Source organism: Cyphomyrmex costatus, unplaced genomic scaffold (assembly GCF_001594065.2).
Source record: "Cyphomyrmex costatus isolate MS0001 unplaced genomic scaffold, Ccosl1.0 scaffold363, whole genome shotgun sequence".
NCBI classification, from domain to species: domain Eukaryota; kingdom Metazoa; phylum Arthropoda; class Insecta; order Hymenoptera; family Formicidae; genus Cyphomyrmex; species Cyphomyrmex costatus.
This window is the reverse complement of record NW_017277808.1, coordinates 424,268-432,274: the sequence shown is the minus strand read 5'-3', so window position 1 is coordinate 432,274 and position 8,007 is coordinate 424,268.

The following is an 8,007-nucleotide window of genomic DNA, read 5'->3' as shown; positions in this document are numbered from 1 at the left end:
TATATATATATATATAGTAATACCGGCGGCAAAATTAAAAAAAATGTTTATTTACAAATGGCATGCAAAAAATTTCAACGTGTTACTTTTGACTTATGACATTATGATCGTATATTATATAATTGCGGCGACTACTCGAGAGTCTTAATTAATATATTTTTTAAAACAAGATTTTTTTATAAGATTAAATAAGGTATATTTACTTACACAGTTGTGTCATAAAGTTGTACATTATCTAATATCTCGTTGAGAGTTAATAATTCCATAGGATTTATCTTATTAAGTTCGTCTTGAATGTTATGAAATTCCATTTCCGATTGTTCCATTTTCTAATGTTAAATTACAAAATATTATAAAATTTGGATAAGTCACTAAGCTTTAAAGTCTCCAAGTTAAAATTAGAAAAAGGATTGTTCATATGAACAAGCTAAATATGAGAAGCACTAATTACGCTCAAAGTTAGATGTTATACAAATATGTCTATATGTATTTTTTAAATTTTATTTTGGAAATATAATATGCATGTAATTTAATTTATCTTTATTTAAATAATTTTATTCATCTAAGCAAAAAACTATACCTCGATCAGGATTTAAATTCGGATCTTGTATTCCGTGTAGGCGTCCTTACCGTTCCGACCACCGAATAGTTCCTTACAGGTTCTGAAGGAACAAATTACGATAAAAAATTAATTTTCCAAAAAAATTAATCTTTTCAAGTCGTACAAAAGATATCGTTATTTTTAAAAATAAATTTATAGGTACTATAATTTTACATAATGATTTCTCGAATATATATACATATATATATATTATTCTATATATAAAAGTATTAAAGTAGAATAGTCAAAAAATTAGTAGTTTATGAGATATTTTGTTTTTTTACATTTTGACACATGAAATAAAAATATCTCGTAAAGAGTTCATTTTTTGATAATTATACCTTAGCATTTTTATGCACAGAGTAATGAAATGAATCGGTGTAAAAAGAACACATAGAGTCGCTTAAAAAAAAAAATACGCAGTTACATATATTACAAATTTAAATTAATTTAATCATTATTTAATCTCTTTTTGAATCATATAACTTTTATCTATAATATTTTTCCACATCTTCTATATTTTTTGATGTTTGCTTGTGGCAATTAAAATGGAACATTATGTACATTATGTGAATCAAAAAATTATATTCTCTATATTTACTATTCATTTTTTAATACATAAATATGCAATTGATTTTATTTTAAAGACATATTAAACGTATAAATTTTAAAAGTAATTACACTTCACCGGGATGACCAGGAGAGTTAGCGTAATTAAAATAAATCAGCGAGCGAGTTTTAAATTTAAAATCCCTGCTGTGCGCTCGTATTCATCCTTTGTTATTGTATCTATAAATGCAAATAATTAAAGAGGAAAAACAGAGAAGTACTTGTGCATTCAGTTGAATATATATAAATAAGTGTCCTTCGATCAATCATGATCGGTTCCGATTAGTTAACTCGCTTATCCTCACGTTTTGCTTTCACTTAATTGAAATCGAACATTTGACGATGCACACAAAGAACGGTCGTGTTTATTATTATTACAAATTTAAATTAACATTTATACTTTTCTGACAAAGAAATCAAATTCAAATTTATGGTATATTAATAATTATTAAAGATCTTTTTGCAGTGTAACCATTCACATATAAGTTTGTAATTCTGGATATTTCCCATGGAAAGAGTTCTTCTGTAATCGATTGAGCGAAATTTATGTGTATACACCTATTGAAATTAGATTCAATCAACCATTTGAGAAACAGACGACAGTTGAGCATTCGCATGAGTTTTATAAAGATACTACTATAAAATATCATCAACAAATGGTCGTATTCCCATATAAGCGACAACGCGTATCGCGCGAGTGTACGCACAGTTGCTGTGCTCGCAGGAGCAATACAGGTCGCAGTTGCTGTGGGCGACCCTCTCGACAGAACTATACGCTCTCTCTATCAGGGTAAATAGAATTTGCGGTCGTTCTCATAGCGGGTTCGAACCTACAAAATAGTCGTGCGCGTGTATTCGAAGGAGATCGTCGGAATGGATTCCGAGGTAGAGAAAAGGAAAACGCGCTCAGCGTCATCGCTAGTGAAATCTTTGAAAAAGAGGAGAAACGGACCGACCGAATGAGAGTAGTGGGGGGAGGAAGGGTTTGCTGCAGGTGCTACCCTCGCTTTTACGACTGGTCGCCAAAGGGCAATATACCGAATGTCGTTTACATGGGAATCGCTCATCGGGGAGGAACTCTTCGTCAGATAAACTCTAGATTTGCGCGGGCGGACCACGCGGAAATTTATGCAAAGCCCGACGATCCGCGTCACGTTTCGTCTCATCTCTGTTCTTCAACCCGCTTTTTCATCGATTTTATATTTTTTGTTTGTTTTAGTTCAGTACTACATGCAATGCAAAACATAAGCACGTTTGTAACAAATTACTTACAATTAGTAACTAGCTAAATCTCTAAGTTTGCTTCTCTGTGAAAGTATATGAAAATATTATCTGTGCATAAATTACGTTAGCAGAGATTAGGTGAAAATCGTAGATTCGCGCAGTGCTTTCTAGTCGGAGAGATGCTAAAGAAGATTAAACCACATGTTTATTTCCGTCTATTTCGCCGACAGGATGAATCGCGGATACTCTCTTAAATGGAGGTAAATGACCGTGTGAGATAAATGATAAGAGTAAGCTGAAGTCGAGCTGGAGTTAATCCGCTAGTCGCAAACTAAGGTAAATGTACCACTTCGTGGACATGACCCAATTGTTGGACAAATTGTGACAATTTTAAATATTAAGCTTTTGATGATATGTGTTACTCTAAATAAATTTTTAAGCATTTTTTCATATTATTTAGAAATTAAGTATTATATAATTTATTCATATTAAAAATGATACTTTTGTAAAAAAAAATTTCATTTATGGACAATCGTCCATTTATTAGGACATTCACACATATGCGTGTATCAATTATTGGACATTCCTTAGCGTACCTGTCTACTGAATGATTAAAAAACATATTTTGTATATATTACATATAAAACTTTATATAAAACTTTACTAATTACAATTTCGATATACTTTTTTGTACAATCTTGATTGATAAGTAAGTAAAATGCGATTCTCTTCTATAATAAAAAAAATTGCTTATTATTTGTCCAATAATTGGGTCATACTTTTGTGGACACAGAGACATCACATATTTGTCCAATAATTAGGACATTTGAATCATATTATATTTATGACTAATACAATTTATAATAAACGCAAATAACGTATTTGATAATAAACTAGAAGAAGAAAGCCATTTTACGGTCAAACCTGGATCACAGTGCTTATTATAATTGTGTGAAATTTATATACTGCATTTGTAGTCCCCCCATAAATCGCGACGCTGATAGTTTTTCAGCATTGACGCATACATACTTACTACCGCAGTAATATCAGTAATATCACTTAGTTAAATTGACAAGCAGTCTAACAATTTTTGATGCTTATAGGCATCTTATTGGATCTTAATAATATGTTGATAGACATATATTAAATTTTAACGATGTAATGTTGAAGTAATTACTAATCTAAATCTGTGAAAACTAAGATTACGAAGAATATCACGAGTTGGCGTTTCGTCCCGGTTTCCACTACTGGACTCATCAGTAAGGCATTATAATGGAAACCTACCTTAGACGCCTGTGTAAGATATTTTAATCGAGATTCTATATAAAGCGACATACGCGTATCTCAGCACTTGCGAGAAATTTTGCGAACATCGATAGACCTCTGATGGCGGGTTGACGTAGTAATATTCTTCGCAATATTTATCTAAAGTATGATATTTATGGGGGGACTACATACGCAGTATATAAATTTCACACAATTATAATAAGCACTGTAATCCAGCTTTGACCGTAAAATGGCTTTCTTCTTCTAGTTTATTATTATTTATCAATCATATGGCCCTAAAAAGTTTCTAATATTTGATAATGGAATTAGTTTCAGAAAACATCCATTCTTACTAAGCATGTGTAATAAACTAAAATTTTAATGTTTCTAAAGTTTAAATAAATGATTTCGTCGTGCAATTCCTTAACTGTCCAATAACCGGTACATTTACCTTAGTTGATACATGATACAAGGACACAAATTTGGCCACTTTTAAAGGACGGTTTAATATCTCAAATCCAGTCTAAAGGTTAATCAAATTCAATCACCTTGTAACGTTATTTCTGAGAAGTAGATTATTAGATTCCTGACACGACACTATTCTTTTTTCTAACTTTGGAATTTTTTCTATTTACTTTACGTTAAATTTAAGAAATTTGAATTATTCCCTCTAGGCTAGATAAAGAAAAATTTGTTGTAGATTATACTTGTATATATTGTTTATTTCTTTATGTTTACTGTATCATGTATGTAAGTAGTTATTAACAAATTTGCCGACTTCTCATTTACAACGTTGCGGTCTTCTCAATGAAAATTGATAAATTTTATTGATAATATTCCATTACGAGCTCCAAGACTGCCACAAAAATAATTTTATTATCATATTGTCTATATAGAACCGAACAAGCGCAACGTAGCTAACACAGTAATATCGTGTCCAACTCGCAGTAATTGCGAAAAATTTATAAAATAAATATTATTAATCCGTTTTAAGTTTTTTTTTTCAACGTTCTATTTGAATATAACATGGGTATCACAACGATTCGAGAAACTTCCAAAGTTAATAAGAAACAGTAAATAATTCCAACTTTTTAATTAGTTCATCTTTTTAATTTATAATATGATAAAGAACTCATGTTATAAACAAATAATAGTAGTGATTTCAACCACCGCTCGCTCCACAGGTAGATTGTTACCGTATATAATTGATGGTGTATTACAAACGTTTGAAACGCGTGAGCGTCCAAACCAAATGCAGCCCAAGTTACTACACTATGTAGTCGCGTGAATTGTTTAGCATATCGCGCTACATACATATATCACTTTGCTCGAGAGATCCTCGACTACTAATCGCTTTCAGCGACTTAGCGTTTAAAATGTAAAATCAAATAAAGTGTGTAAAATACATGGATAGCGACAATTCGCTTTTTAGATAATTTGGAGATAAAAAGAATATTGTAATTGCAAAGCGTCTTTTATTTGCTTTTTCGCTAGTTTGCTAAAAGTACAAAAAACGCACAAAAAATCATTTCAATTACTAACTTTAAAAAAATATTTGTTCAGTAAATTGAAATTATTTGCTTGTGTCCAAATAAATAACTATTAGTAAGTAACTTAGTAAAATTATATTTCGCGCAATAAATTTGTATTTGCGAAGATCTGCAAAATATAAAACCGTTTTATATATAACCATATAAGATTGTACATGAAATTGAGTGCCATAGTAATTTTGTGCGTATTACTCGAGTCGAAATTTTTAACTTTTCGTCCAGCGTAGTTACGATTGTAGAGCTCTTGTAAATATATTTTTACTCTTTGAATCAAATTTCTGCCGACAATAACCGCGAGTTCGAGAATGTATTCTCCAGTATTATTGATTTCGTGATCAACTGAAACATCAAACTATTCAATCATGAACACGGACGAAGTTTCTTTGCTGAAAGATCAACACAACATTCATGGTTACATTTCTTGGCCAATGCACTATCTAAAGAAAATAGACACAAAAAACATTCAGAACACTTTCTGTAACAAGTCACGACTGTCGCAAGGCGATTCTCCTCGCAATTTCGAAAATTATATGTCATACAGATCCATATACTACACGAGTTCTGATCCATCAAGAATCAGATATCTGGATCATTTCTGAAGCTTTGGTGCAACGGTTATGTCTGCTACGATCCCGATCCGCCATCTTCGATATTGGAGAATTGTGGACAAGATCAACTAATGGAAAAATGACACTGAGTCTCACATTGCAAATGAACAAAACAAAGTTTGTTGCTTTCATTTTGCCGCTACTTCCTGCATATCAAAGCACTTTAGTGAAGTACAATTCTATAACCGGTTCCATTAACTGATTCACAATATCTAACCAACGACCAAATCGAGTACCTTCATGAAGCGGAAGTATATGCTATTCTCTTTGAGAAAAATCTTAGCAAAGATGATTCTTAGGCTCTCATTGTATAACACATTCTTCTAGGATCCTTTCCGGATGTTGCGAGATGCCATTACCATTGTAACTCACATTCCAATGTATTATAGACTGTGCCAAAACTTGCTGCCAAAAAGCTTATTATCAAAACTCATGCTTCAACCTAACGAAATCAACAACACACTGTTTCATTGACTTTCTATAGTGCAATCTCTGCACTATTCCAATGAAGTCACAGTCATCAGATGCAACTGATACCACGTTTAAGCTTTTGAAACTGCACACTGTTATTTTCGACCATTGAAACTGACGACTACGCAGTGTTACGAGTTAAAAGACATCTTAACCACTTAGTGCTTTCTCATGACGAGCACTACCTGATGATCACTGATTTTCTGGCTCACTAATCTACTGGTGGAGTCTTGCCATCTCCGTACGTTTTACGGAGTTCTGTTAAAACTCGGGAAACTTCAATTCCAATTTGATTCCTCGAGAACCATCATCAAGCGGCTGCTACATTGGTGCGTAACATACACTCGATGGCATGCAACTGTTTTACGACCACCATAAGCAACCTTTCGCAAGACCACAACTCCTGTACGTCCATTTGTTTAGACTGGCGTAGGACTAGTTTTCATCCACACGAGAAAAGGATAAGAACTCACACAAGGCCTTTATATTTGCTTGCTTGTACTAAGGCTGTACACTTGGAGGCGGTCTCCAATTACACCATGGAAGTACTTTTTGCCACACTCCGCCACTTTGTTTCTCATCGAAGTCTTTGCATGGACATTTTCGATTAGCTTTGTCGACATAAACAAGTTATTGAGAGAATTCTTTTTCTCATTATTGCTCAATGGCCATCGTATCACTCAAGTAACCATCACACATGGAATTCGATAACATTTTAACCCACCTACAACAATACATCACAACAACTGCGACACCTGCCTTAAGGGAATGCTGGAATTATTGACGGAACGCGCTTATCTTTTTTTATTTTTTCATTTATTCCGTTTCCTTATATAGAATAAGAATTCTTCTTTAGAACAAAAGAAAAAATTTAAATAGGCAATTACGAACTGTAGGAAACTACAAACTTATAAAAAAAAAAAAAATGTAAATTACAGTTTCCTGTTACTATGTAGGTTATATTTTCATATACATATATATATATAAGTAAATTCAAGTATATAAAAAAAGTATCCAAAAAAGTATAGTTTCCTATATTTGAATAATTTATAAAAATGTTATGAGATCTTCAAATTATAATTTTGAAGCTTACAAGAGAAGAGAAAGGAAAAATACGATCTAAATGTACATAATTTAGCATTCATGCGATATATAATATATAGAATACACAAAATAAGAAATATACGAAGCGTTTTATTTAATGGTTTAAATACTTAATACACGTAATGATGTTTTGTTTAATGTATGAATGTTTTCTTAATGTAACGTAATATTTTATTTAGAATTAAGAAACTGTTTTATCGACATCGATAAAATTCGGTCGTTGCTCCAGCTTTAATGCCTGCTGCGCTCAACTATTTTATTTTGTCAAAGCATTGACGAAGCGAGTAAGAATGTGTAAAATTGTGCGAGTCGTGTTACAAGTCGAACGCAATAATATCGTATCGAACTTGCATTGATGGCGAAATTTCTTTAATATATTATATTTATGAAAAATCATTATTTAGTTGAAAAAAAAAAATCTCTATTTCCAACGTTTTGTCAAAAAATATGATAGTTTTCTTGGCATTAAGGCTGATATTTATGGTTGATTCTTGTTTCAAGATCGTTTTAAGTAATATCTTAGGATGACTTTCTGAGAGAGAGAGAGAGAGAGAGAGAGGGAGAGAGAGAGAGA